The 14,526-nt window shown below is 40.1% G+C and overlaps 1 long non-coding RNA gene across 1 annotated transcript; it reads left to right on the top strand.

Annotated features, from left to right (window-relative positions):
* Positions 1-9,825: 9,825 nt before the first annotated feature.
* On the top strand, positions 9,826-14,039 carry LOC137150461 (uncharacterized). The gene is made up of 2 exons (XR_010918974.1): positions 9,826-9,994; positions 12,235-14,039. It is a non-coding gene; the product is annotated as an uncharacterized lncRNA (long non-coding RNA).
* The last annotated feature ends 487 nt before the right edge of the window (positions 14,040-14,526 follow it).

The raw sequence follows: 14,526 nt of genomic DNA, 5'->3' as shown, positions 1-14,526 counted from the left end.
CCATCCTAAATGAAATGGAAACAAAATATTAGTTGCAGCTGAACAATTTTCCTTTGATGTGTATGAATACCTCCTACCCCACTAACTCCACCCACCAGAAGCATCAGCATTAATCTGCCTTCCCTCTTCATATAAACTGTATTTTATCAGCAGAAAATTGAAAGCCAATCTGCCCAGAGTGCGGCATTGAAAGGAGTCAGTGTGCATCCACATCCACTGGAAATGTACAATGTGTTTATTATTTGGTATCACTGGGAGTTCCTGAAAATAATAAGTAAGTAAAGCAAGGAAGGCTGCAAGCAGTGCGGATGGAAATGCTGACTCCAGCAGTTAGCTGCAAACCCCATCTAAAATAAGGTTTTAATGAGCCTCCGAGGTACCTAGCAAAAAAATAATGGAGCAAGAAGGGATTTCTCAGAGGAACCTAGGCATTCAATTACACAACAGTCAAGGGGTTAAGAAGGAGACGTCTATACATTTAACCAGAGCTACTTACAGGGGTATCTCTGAAAATTTTAAGTGGCCTACATGGCCAACTGAGGCTCTTCAGGTTAATTGTGGTGTCCCAAACACTCATCATTCTCCCCCAACATCACACACACAAAGTACGTGGTAAGAAAAGGGCTTTGCCTTGCAGACAAACAAGCCATACAGTCCATGATCCTCATACTGTAAATGTATAAAAACAGAGGCATTCACATTAGGGCTATCTTCTATGCAGTTAAAGAGAGATGACCTAACAATGGGAGTAAACTGCCTAGAGAAGTAAGTGAGGTTCCATCACAGTGAACATCACGGGAGATGTTCAGCAATAGATTAGATCAACGTATTCTCCATCTTTTCAAGCTGCAGATCATTTTTAAATACAGATCCTTTTTCATACACTTACCTCCTCAGTATTACTATGATTGGTTCTCACACAGTTTCACTCTGCAAACAACCAGAAAAAGGCTCTGCAGGCCTCTGATGGTCCATGGGCAATAGGCAGAGAAGCCCTAGACAGATTTATGGTAGGACTGGAGAATCCTAAATGATGCAGGGGATTGGAATGGATGATCTGCCAAATCCCAGTAAATCCTAACTATCCAGAAGCCTAGAGCTGAAAGTTTAAGTTTCTCATCATGACCATCATCTTGTCTCATTATCACCGTCCTTTGCAAAAGCAATATATATAGATACTGAGGTGACTGGTTCTATATAAAATACCTACTATCACTAACTAGACAGAGGGTTATAAATGCCATTGGAATAGAAGACTATTTTCTGGGTTGGCCATGAGCTTATTAATTATAAGGGACAGGAATTTATCGGACAATGCTGTGATCCCTGCAGCTGGTTATGGCAGTAAAACTGCTTCCCTATCTCATATAATAATCATGTTTAAGGGACTCCCCTGTAGAAGCACCCAGCAAGCTACAGTGGCAATGTTCTAGTTCCTTTAGGACAAATCCAAAACAAGGCTTGTACCCACTAAGAACTGGGCTGAAACCCTTGTGGTCCCACAACTCAATTCATAAATAACTCTCACAGTTCTATTACACTGGAAAAGTGAGAAAAGCATCACTTACTTCTAGCCAAGGCCCGAATCCCAAATTTTGAATCCAATATAGTAGGAATTTTCAGAGTAGCTGCAGTACAGCACAGCACCAACCGGCTCTTCTCAATGTCAAGCTGAGTACTGACTTGAGCTCAATGCACTGATAGCTGTTCTTGGGTCAGGTGATGTCATAATGAGAGGTGGCGGACAAATGCCATGAGAACCAGGTGTTCGCTCCATAAAAGTGCAATGCACTGGCTATTAATTATGTGCATATCTCTGCTTCTCCTGCTCATGTGTTTGTGACCATTTTGCCCTCTCTAGAGATTAGCCCACAAGGTCTATCAAGGCCCAATATCAACATCAATATGTTGATACATAAAAATATATTGATAATTAACCTTATAAATATTGAACTTTTAAAGCATCACATTTATGTATAATAGTATCTACATTCAGATAGAGCTCTTTGGAAGCCAGATGTTAAGTGTCAAACAATAATTAAGCCACAAAACACACTGCCTGGAGTAGGTAAATAGCATCTTAATTTTTAAAGATGGATGAACTGAGGGACAGTGAGAATAAATATTCATAAATATCCTGTTTACTGTCAAACACTGAATGCATTACTTATTTATATGAGTAACATGGTTTGCATTTCGGATCTGTCTGATTGAAAATCCAACATAGTCCATAGCGTCTCTCCATTTACTACAGTAGGATGTGGATCAGGCCACGAGATAATACCTTGTGTCCAAGTATCTCAAGGTGCCAAACAATAATTCAGTCATCCAAACCCTGGTTAGGTGGATTAGTATTACATGAATTTTAAAGATACATTAACTGTGCCTAAGTTTATTCAAGAGGCTTGCCCAAGAACCACAGCAAATTAATAGTTGGCATGAGAATAGAGCCCAAGAGTCCTGTCTCCCTAATCTAACCACTAGAACCTGAGTTAGCCAGAATTCCCTGGGAGGCCAGCAGCACAGCCCCATCACACAGCTCCATAACATGGGCCATACCTTAAAGCCAAAGAGAATGCCTTTTATTCAAGACAGAGGGATTTTGTATTTTATTCCCAAAATGGATCAGTGACCAGAAAATTCCAACTATACTACAATCAGATTAAACATCCCAGTGGACATTCTGTGTACAATTCCTAAACTGCCACCTTCTATTTATTCCTCTTGTTTCCCATGGGAATAGCCTAGCTTCAGAAAGGCAGGGGGAAAAAACTTGAAACCACACATTAACAACTAGACTGAGACCCCTCTATACCCCCATAGGTCAATTCATATTGAACTTACACAGTTCTAGGATGTTGGCTACATGAGAAAATTAACTCCTCTCTAAGGCCTGAAAGCCAAATCTCAAGTCCAACAAAGCAGGAATTTCCAGAACAGCTGCACCAGCCAGCTCTCTGAGATGCCAAGCTGAGCACTGATTTGAGCTCAGTGCCCCAATAGCTGTGCTTGGGCTAGGAGATGATGTAATAAAAGATGTGGCACAGTTGTCATGATAACCAGGTGTTAACTCCCATAAAGGGCAATGCACTGGCTGTTATGTATGTGTACATCCCCGCCTGGCCTGGTCTGCCTGAGTCTTTTTAATTATTTTGCCCTCTCTAGGGTCTAGCTCAGAAAGAAAATAAAAGCCCAAACATTAGGGAGAGCTGAAGGTAATTCTCCTTTAGCTCAAGTGGCAGAGGCCTATTTTTTTTTTTTCAACTGCTAATTCTCAGTTCTGCTTCTCAGACCATAGTGACGCCTGGTTTTTGTTGTGTCTGTCTGCATTCAGCCATGGAACTAGTTTACCATGTAAAAGACAATAGGAACAACTAAGGAAGCGATATGGGAGGAGATTGAGAGTCAGGAGAGAGGTTCTTTTTGTGCTCCTGCCACTGGTTGATTGTGACGTGCAGAAGTTACTTAAAATCACTGCCTCGGTGACAGAAAGGGGATAATATTTTAAGCCACCTACTCTGTTGTTTCTAGGTAAAGGACTTTGACATTCTCTGAAGAAAGGCATTATGGGTCAGATTTTTAATGGTATATAGGTCCCTAAAGATGCAGTTAGGCACCTAGTGGGATTTTCAGAAGTGCCTCGGTGCCTATCTGCATCTTTAAAGACCTATATACCACTAAATATCTGGCCCTATACATCTTTCTTATCCAGCTATATCCTGTACAGACATATGAAGACTTTGATATAGCAAAAACTGTGAAAAGCACTAAACGACAGACATTAAAGCAACACTTGTAATTAACTCTTTCTGATCCCTTCATCCCAGGATCTCAGAGTGCCAAACATTAAGTAAGCCATACAGCACCTTTCTGAAGTAGGTAACTACTAGTATCCCCATTTAACTGTGACGGAGTAATTGAAAGTGATTTACCCAGGGACCTGCAGCAAGTCAGTGACGGAGTTGGGAATTGAACCCATATTATGACTTTCACACCTCTATTCTATTTTCTAGAAAACATTAATAAGATATTAAGACATTTTGTATTTCTACAGATTAACTAACTTTATGTTTAGAAACAAAACTGCTCCTTGGATGCAGTCTCAGCACATACACAGCTACATAAAACTATAATAAAGAGGATGGTACAATTACCTTAATTTCCTTTGATCATTTTTCAATTCACTCTAGTATCCTAACTATAGTATTGTATATGAAAGATTCCTGTAGCAAAAGTTTGGCCTTTTAGCAGCCTACAGTTATGCCCTTAAAGGCTTAAATTAAAGTCCAACATCTGCCGGTAGATCACCACAAAATAGGACTATTTTTATCTGCATGTCCCTTAAAAAGAGGTGTTAGCTTTCAGTATTACAAATTATTCAATTTTCTTAAAAATGCATTTTAAATAAAGTCACAATTACAAAGTAAGCTAATTGAAAAGAAAGTTAGACTGACCAAGTAGCTTCTAAGGTGAGCTAAAGGAAAATTTAACGGAGACATGTCAAAGAAAGGAAAGGGGAGAGAAATCTAATTAAAAATCAGAGATAGTAAAATATTTTTTCAAGGGAGGTCAGCTCCAGAAGGAACTTGTTTTAAGAGACGCATCTGGTTGGAAATCTGTTAAATTTGGAGCATTGTGTGCTGTCCACCCCTACTTTGTTTCACCGCCTGAGGCTTAAATCAAGACAGTCTCAAGCATTCCAAGAGAAAGGAGAACATGATGGAGTGCTTTAGTGACAATGTGTGTGCTTGGGGTAATCAAAGATCTGAGAGTCCCAGCTAAACATCGCTGTCCCAAAGGATACATCTGGGATTGGTTGTGCACACCCTCAGCAGTTCCAGAAACCTGGAGGTGCATGACCCTGCAGTTGTTACACAGAGATTCATGATGCTTGTCGCCGTAGAGCTGCTGTCACAGAGGTTTCAGAGTTGTTCTAGAACCTGGCTGGTGATCAGCTACTGGAAGAAAGGAATAGTTGTGGCTGGTGTCTTAGGAGGCTTTCCTCATGAGGTGCAGCAGTACCATGGAGGCTTTGGGAGAGGCACTTTCCTGCCCAGTGTGCTTAGAGCTGTTCACCCCACCAGTGCTGGTCCTAACTTGTGCTCACAACTTCTGCAAGCAATGCCTGGAAAAGATCCTCATCCGCCAGAAATGTAGTCATGTCAATGGACAGTTCTGCTGCCCTATGTGCAGGAAAGTAAGTAGAGATGCTCTTTTAATCTTCTCTGTAGTCAGAGCACTTATTTTTATTTGCAAGACAAGGGTTTGCCCAAACTTTTCCCAGCTGAAGGGCCACATTGCCAACTTGCAAGAAGCACTAGGCCAGACCTAATTTATATAAAATGGAGCAGATGGTTGTGACTGCCCTGACATTTATTTAAAATGGTGCAGCCCATAGAGACTATAGGTCCCAGCATGTAATGTTCTATCCTGATTCAGTCACAAGAACCTGACAATACTTAAATCATTTTAGCAAGTGTTGTTTAAAGTGTTGGCAAAAATGTTTTAATAAAGGAAAGACATATAAAATAGGAGTCTTAAATGAAACATTTCCCTGGATTTTAATCAAACAGCATGTTTCCTTGACCTTATTTTTTTCAAAATCTACAGGACTTGTGCTTTTATCACATGTAAATTGATTCCTTCTCTTGAATTAACTTAGAATGTAATATCATAATACTCCTGCAGTTTTATAGACTGTAGCAAATATATTACCAAATCCTGAAGCCTCTTTTTTAGAGACAGAATCTGCTACCATTATTAACATGGAGCGATAACTTACTTCTCAAGTGGTGCTACGCTGTGTGAGTAATGGTGACAAAATCTGGTCCTAGGTTTTTATGTAGTTCTTTCTGGAGCAAAACTTGCATTGACTTTAATGATGTCTTGCCCAAGTAAGAATGGAGGAGTCTATCCTGCAGCCCTTATTCATATAAATGATCTCACTGATTTAAATGAGTAAGAGCCCCAGGACTAGATTTAGCTCTGAGAGTTTGAAAGTTGCTCTTCTCTTTTTTCTTTAACTATTAAACAGAAGCCATGTGAGGGTCTCTGTTTAAATTCCAGGGGCTAAATTCTGTATTTGGGAGCACATATGCAGTACATTTTGGTTCCAAGTTTGGGTTTGGCACACACTTATTCAAAGGCAGAATTTGGACCAATGATACTCATGAGCCTCAGATTTATAAGGTATACATTAGGAAGAAATTGCTGTCTAAATCACATATCTGCAGTACAGTACTTCAGTTCAAGATCATATTAATATAAATCCCAACTGAAGAATGCTGATCACTGTTTCTAAACTATCAGAGAAGCAAAGTGTTTCTTGCATCACTTAAACAGTATGTAAACAGTTTTTTCTCACTTTTAGGTCATATATTTGAGGGGCAGAGGAATAATTGGATTACCAAGAAATATTCTGGTTGAAAGTATATTGGAAAAATTTAAGGATGAACTTGAAAATATTCGTGCCCAGGAGCAAAACCAGCTGTCTCAAATATGTGAAGAACATGGGGAAAATATGAATTTGGTATATATTTATATATGTCTTATTTTTCCTTTATTTGGTTATTTGCAGATAAAATCGGTCTTATAAGTGTTCAGTATCCACTTAATCAAAATGAATTCTATTGGTTGGATATTCTAGCAGAATGGTCATATTCTAAATAAGCTAGTCCTTTATATCATGTTCAGTGACAAAGAAATCACATCATTTGAATATTAGACTATAAAAAAAACATAAGTAAAGGGCAAATCCTACCATTTGAATTGTTTCTTTTCCCAATGGATTACTTCCCTCTAGATAAGGAGTCTAGTTGGTGGAGAGATTTTTGCAGTTGGAAGAACTGTCAGCCTCCTAATGGAATTCATAAAATCAGATTCACCCTGCAAACCCAGAACATAATTATATAAGAGGTGATTATTAATTAGTGCTTTACATTTTCAAAGTACTGCACAAAGATTAAGTGATTCATTAATTAGGACCAGAGTTCTGCCACCCGTAGTCACATTGAGTAGTGCCTTATTCCACAAGCAGTCATAGTGATTTCTATGGGGTTACCTACAGAGGCCACAACTCAGCATGTTACATAAACATGTGCCTAGCTAGAAACACATGAGTAGTCCCACTGAAATCAATAGCTCAGGATTTCCTGACTCTCAGTGCTGTGGTCAGGCCAGTAGACCTCTCACACCTTCTCATTGGCCCAACAACAAACAACAACTGTCACTCCTGCAACAACATTAGAGAAAAGACCATCAAAACATTGCTAAATCTTTTAGTTCAAGACACACTAATGCCTCACTCCCTCCAACAACTGGGAGACCCACTAAAAGTTACTGCAGTTTTATTAGTAACTGAATGAACCCAAAAGACAAGGAAAAACTCTTCCGAAAATGTACATTGTTCATTTAATATTAAAAAGCCATACCCACTTTTTGAATCCTTCCACTGGCTTCCCATTTCACAGCATCTAGTTCAAGCTTCTTGTCCTCACTCTCCAAGTTCTTTACAAATCTGCTTCTCCCTGCTTGTCTGCTCTTATCCCTTACCTAGTCAGTCCACCAGTGAAGTCAGTCTCATCCACCTGTTCATCAGCTGTTCACACAAACATTTCTATACCTTCCTCTAGTCATAGAATACTCTTTGTGAATGAATCTGTAAGTCACTGTTCTCTTCCCTTCTTAAGACCTATTTCTGCCATGATGCATATAAAAAAATCAACTAATTATTAAAGGCTTGATGGACAAATGAAAACAGTTCAACTTCACCTCCTTTTGTAATTTTGTTTCCTGACAATTACAACGTAATGTATATAAAAATTGTGTCTATTTGATTGTATACTTCTCCTCCCTCCATCCTTTGTACACTACTTGTCTTCTTAGACAATAAGGTCTTTAGGGCAGGGAATTGTGATTTCATATGTGCTTGCACAACACTTACTACAATCTCTAATTACAGCTGGGCACTACTGTGATATAAATATTAATAATATATATGGCACTTGCAAAGTGCGGTATAGTTCGTAGTAACATAGCTTGCTTGGGTAATATGTAACCTTCCTCTGGCATCTGTTCTGAAGAACTCTTAAGAAGTGGAGAGAGAGAGTACCCTTTTTGGGCAGAAAATGTAAGCTATGTCACTTAGAGGAGTTTGGATTAGCAAGGTTCCACTGGAAAATGCCAATTATCTATTAAACAACCATCAACTTCACTCTGAAAATTCATTTTCAACAACTATACCAGTATTTACTTAGCAGACTGAGCACAGTGTGCTTGGCCAGTATGCTAGGTAGCTGAGACCGTGTAAGCATACATGGCCGAACTAGAAAATGACTGTGTTCTTTTCTCAGATGTGTCTGACTGATGATGAACCGATATGTGCAATCTGCAAGCTCTTTGGAAACCATGAGCATCACAGTGTTGCAAAAATGTCTGAAGCTTACACAGCCAGAAAAATTACTTTTCTTAAAGATATGGACTTGTTGCTTCAGAAATCTGAAGGCACAGTACAAGCTAGGAAGGTATAGTGCAAGTGACTCACTTTCTTTCAGTTTTATTAACAGAACGACATAATGACGATGTTTGATATACATTTAGGCAAATAGATAGCCCTTAGGAAAGGATAAAGTTATATAAAATGATGTGATTTAGTAGTGTGAGCATGAAACTAGGTTCTAATCCTGACTCTTGAAGCCTTCCGTGCAATTGGCCAAATCACATAACCTCTTTGACTTTAGTTCCCCTATATGTAAAATGGGGTTAAGAATGCTTGCCTCACAGGAATGGGAGGACGATTAAGTAGTCAATGCTTATCAAACATTTTGATGATGAAAAGTTCTAAGTATTATTATAGAACTCAGACTCATGAACAGTCACACACCTTGGCTGATGCTATTTGCAAAGGGGTACATGCACCCTGTGCTTCAGAATACCTTCAGTGGAGTAGTAGAGGCCAAGGTCTTTACCTGGTGGGGCAGGTTTGGGAGTGGCCACCTGAAATCTGGGTGGAGCCCAGACTGGAAAGAGTGCATGGCTTGGGAGAATTGGTAGGGCACACTCTAAGGGAGGGGTTGGAGATTCTTGTCCGAATGGACCCTGCAGAGTTCAGTTTGTGTGGGCTATAATTAACCCGACAGTGTGTACACCACTACCATCTAGCCCAGTAGCGTGACACTTCAGAGAAAGGCAAAAAAGCCATAAGGCACCAAGCCAAATGTACAATGCTGTAAATGGCAGGAAAAAAATCCTACCTGTTCCCTGTAGCACTCTCATTGCACCCTGAAGCAAGGGATATATTTACAGGTCTAAGCGGCTATGCAGTGTTGGTTGGTGCACGCAGTAGAATGTGATTTCAGTTTCTGAGTGTAGTTATTAAAACCACTAGCTCTAGGATCCAGCAGTCTGGAACTCTTCTTGTTTGCCTGGCCAGTCCCTCCCATGGCTGAACAAAGGTAACATTACAGTCAATTGAAATCAAACTTTTATATTTATACTTGCTTGCTTGGAGGCAAAGCTTTGGGTTCCTGGCCCTGGAAGCTCTAAGCAACTAGGCTGTCTTTCCCCCATAGCCTCAACCCACCCTACTTCTTCCCAGGGCTGTTTCCTAATCACCCCAGCCCTCCTAGTCTTTTATACATCACAAACTCCAAAGGCTATTTTCCCTGAAGTGCCTTGCAGTTGGCTCTCTCTTACTGAACTGTAGGCTGCTCTTATTTTCCAAGAAAGACTGCCCTTAGTCACCTGATCATTTGTCATGTGACTTCACTCATCACAAGCTAAATACAGCACAGGTGCAGCTGAGCCCCAACCCTTTGGAAGGGTCAACTCACCCTGTCAAAGGATGAAATAGCTTTAGATTTTTCATTGTCACCTGGGAAGGGGAGGCACATAGATTGTATGTGGCTTGGCAACATTTTATCACAATTTTGCTCGAGTTAATGGTATGGGAGGCTTCTCTGGTGACCTTACAACATCCTCTCCTATTTGGGGTCATGTGAGTTTGCTAACCCTATTCCTTCCCAGGCTCTCAGTCTTCTGTGGATACCTGACCTCTACTTGGCTGGGACATAGAAAGTCATACAAGAACATTTGGATAACCTTGAAAACTGGAGTAATAGAAATGGGATGAAGTTAAATAGTGCAAAGTCAACCATTTAGGGACTAACAGGAGTTTTTGCTAGAAACTGGGGACTTACCACTTGGGAGTGGCAGAGGAGGCGAAAGACTGGGTGTATTGGTTGATCCCAGGAAGACTATGAACTGCTAATGCGATGCAGCAGTGAAAATGGCTTATGCAATCCTAGGCTGGATTAGGCAAGATATTTCCAGTAGAGCTAGGTAAGCCATTGTACATGGCACTGGTGAGCCTTCATTTGGAATATTGTGTGCAGTTCTGGTCTCCCATATTTAAGAAAGATGAATTCAAACTATAACATGTGCGGAGAAGGGCTGCTAAGATAATCAGAGAAATAGAGAACCTGCCTTATGAGAGGAGATTTATAGAGCTTGGCTTGTTTAGCCTAACAAAATTAAGGCTGAGGGGAGATATGATTGCTCTCTATAAATACATCAAAGGGGTAAACACCAGGGAGGGAGATGAGTTATTTAAGTTAAGAGCCAATGCTAGCACAAGAACAAATGGCTATAAACTAAGTATCAACAAGTTTAGGCTTGAAATTCGACAATGGTTTCTAACCATCAGACAAGTAAAGTTCTAGAACAGCTTTTCAAAAGGAGTACTGGGGGCAAAAAACTAACTTGTTTCAAGTTTGAGCTTGATAAGTTTATGGAAGGGAGTTTATGAGATCACCTACAATGGCATATGACCTATTGGTGATTGCTATTAGCAAATATCTCTGACGGTCGGAGATGGGACCCTGGATGGGGAGGGCTCTGAGTTACTATAAAGAATTCTTTCCCTGGTGTCTGACTGGTGGGTCTCACTCACATGGTCAGGGTCTAATGGATTGTCATACATGGGATCAGGAAGGAATTTTCTCCCAGGTCAGATTGACAGAGACTGAGTTTTTTCAGCCTTCCTCTGCAGCACTGGGCACATATTACTTGCTAGTTTGAACTAGATGCTCTGAAACTTGCAATCTTTATATCAAGATTTGAATCTTCAGTAACTCAGCCAGAAGTTATGGGGGTACTGCAGGAGTGCATGGGTGAGGTACTGTGGTCTTCAGTGTGCAGGAGGCCAGACTAGGTGCTCATGATGGTCCCTTCTGGCCTTAAAGTCTATGTGTGGAACACAATACGATCAGGAAACTATTTCCCCCACAAACTCTTCCTACCCTTAAAAAGGCATAAGGGCCTGCCTGACCTTAGCAGAACTCTGAAAGCCTGGTAAGGGATGCGTAAGCTATACACTACACTAGTTTCCTGGAGTTAGTGGTCACCGTGGCCTCCACACAGCAGACACCTTAAAAGAAAGCACTCCCTGCTGGCCAGCAGGTGGTATAGCACACACCCAAAGCTTTCTCAAGGTGCAATAGTCTTGCATTAGGAAGTCATCCAAATATGTTAACATATGCTCGCAAGTATACCCTGTGTTGCGTTAGTGGTCTGTAGGTGTCTCACAATAGTCAGCTGGAATGACACCTGGACTAAGGCTGCTGGAGCTTTCTGCAGATTCCTCCATGGAGATCTCAGAGGTCAAGAGTTCATTCTGAGGAGGGGGGCAGAGCAGGCTTTCCCATATTCCTTCACCAATCTCCAAGATTATTCCTAGGAACTCCACTACCACATATGATGTAGGCTACCCAGAGTCACAAATTCTATCCTTGGGAAGTGGGTGGCTGCAGAATGTCTAATTCTGCACGTAGCAGATGTTAAATGGGGAGTACTTCTCCCAGAGAATAGGGTGCTGTCTGTGAAACTGCTGCGCTTGAGCCAGCAGCTATGGGGACATATTTTCCTGGGAGCATTTACTTAAGATTCTTACAGAAAACAATCACATTCTGAGGAAAAGGCATGTTGTAATTCATTTTAAAGGACTGACTTTGAAAGGTGACACGCAAATCAGGCAGCGAAATATCAAAGTGCTATAAAATGTAACTGTAATTATTTACACCTATCATTGCTTTTGCGCATAAATGGGAGATAAAGTTGAAACCATTTTAAAATTTAAGATCTAAAACATATATCTAGATTCAAAATTATTTTTTAAATTTAAAATATCTTCTCACACTTTTAACTATTCAGAATCCAACTTGTTGACATTTTAAATAGGAAACAGAAAAGCTGATCAATGAACTCCTATCCAGCACTACAGATACCAAGGTGATGATTGACACAGTTGGGATCAGTTTATTGAAAGGTATACGATGCAGAATTGCAGAACTGAAGACAAAATTACACAAGGACTATTCTACAAAATTAGAAAAACTGCAGCTAGTAGAAAGTGAAACTGAAGCCCCTCGGCAGCTGTATCAGCAAATGAAAACTCTTTTGGAACAGCATTCAAATTCAGTACAGTTTCTTCAAGAGGATAAAAAACTCAGGAGAAAGATGGAAAAGCTTATAGAAGGAAGGTCATTGCATCAGGATCCATCAAAGTGTAAAATTTCAGTGCAACGATATTTTGAAGAGTTGATCAGAGGAATCAACATCAAGGATTATCTCTCAACTATAGCAGATGAAATGCTTGCAAATACTAGTGACCTGTATGAAGCATGCAGGCCAGAATGCCCTGCTTTTGCCTTTTCAGGTGAAAGCCCTGATCAGTCCTTCTGCAAAAAAGTATTAGGCTTGTTTGAGAAATCAGGTAGCATGAAGCAAGATCTTTACACAAAAACATCTTGCCCTGACTGTAGCAGTACACCGGGCACTAGCATTGACTCTTCATTCTTGAAAGATTAGTAAAAAATGTTGCATATCAAAAAATGAACTCCTAAAGTTTACTTGTTGGAATTTGCCAATCATATATGCTGCCTATGTTTCCTACAAACTAAAAAATAAAATAGTTATAAATGTAAATATGTTGAATTATGTTTGACACACACCCTCTTGTGTGCCTTATTGCTTCATTATTATATCACAGGGAAATATTGTTTGGAAGACAGTGGTAGGAAAGCAATGTAGAAGAAGGTGGAATAAGTTTCAAGGAGAGTGATTTAGAAAAATTATTCAGAAGAAACAGATTCTGCACAGCAAACTGTAGTGTGTTTTCTCACTGCAGCCTGATTTTCATAAGTGCCAAGCACTCACAACTCCACCTGCAACCAATGAGAACTGCAGGTGCTCAGCACCTCTGAAAAAAAATTAAAAATGTATTGCTTATATTTGAACTCTATTGAACTTATTTTGGGTTGCTATGTGTGGCCAAGCACAATGAATTCCCCATAAATTTACCTATTAATGCAAATGCAAATGTTCCATGAAGGAAGTGTCAAAATGATTTAAAATGTATGTTTCAGGAAAGAAAGAAACAGACTAGCCTACTGTGTGTCCTATATATGGCAGTCTGCATTGTGTATTTCTCTCTGGTGTTCCTTTTCCACTGCTGGAGCACACAAGAACCACAAGTATATTTTTCCGAACACACGTGCTTTTAAATTTTATTTGCCGAGTACAATGCTCACTACCCCCTTTTTTCCTTACGTTATTTAATAAATCAGAATACATGCATTCCTGATTTTCAAGGTAATGCCTGCTTGCGGCCTGCATGGGTTTTCTGTGAGCAAAACATTATTGAGTTTATCAGCTTGGGTTTCCATTGGCTCATGCATTTTATACCCAAACAGACGTTTGTTGCACTAAACATGCTTTTTAAATATGGCTACAAGTTTCAAAACTTCATATGAGTAATTTGTAAGCACCCCTTTCCTCCCTACACTTTGGGACTTCATTATCTTTACCATAGATTTCAAGAATTGTAGACAGTCATCCCATGAATGCCAGTTGATATTAATTACAGACAGCACAGAATTATAACAAGTAAAGAATAACTTCAATCAACAATATTTGGTGTGGGCAGAGAACAGAAGGAGTCAGGGGATTGGTAATAATATATAAAGGCTTCCCCTTTAGCATGCCATTTCAAATGAGGCCCAGAACTGGTAGTGACCAAGACCCCAATCCTGCAAGCTGCTTTGTATGATCAGACCTTTGTGCCCATAAGCAACCCAGGGGTTTTCTTTTGGGCCTAGGTGTCATCTATGTACAGCAGTTTGCAGGATCTGGGTCCAACAGTTGTTACCCTCTTTCAGCTCTATGTGAAATGAGTGGATGGGACTAAGGGAGAGAATGGCAGAAAAGGGTGGAGTGAATTCTAAGGAGAGGGATTTTATGAACACAGACCTATTTCGCATTACATTGTCTCAAAGTTATTGCATTTGGTTTCCTAACTGCTGCCATAGATTATTGCAAGTTCACACGCACCAACATGTTTTTTCTTACTCACTATCTTGTTGAGTGTGCCCAATGAAGACAGAGCACTTTTGTCAAGTCACCGCTTTACATCTTTTCCACCTTCATTAGTTTGAGATGCTTTCCCTCCCATGTCTACACTTTCTAAGACTC

This window comes from Emydura macquarii, unplaced genomic scaffold (assembly GCF_026122565.2).
Source record: "Emydura macquarii macquarii isolate MOO-44397 ecotype Brisbane River unplaced genomic scaffold, CSIRO-AGI_Emac_v2 contig_968, whole genome shotgun sequence".
NCBI classification, from domain to species: domain Eukaryota; kingdom Metazoa; phylum Chordata; order Testudines; family Chelidae; genus Emydura; species Emydura macquarii.
The sequence above is the reverse complement of the archived record's forward strand: the minus strand, read 5'-3'. Positions and strand labels throughout refer to the sequence as shown.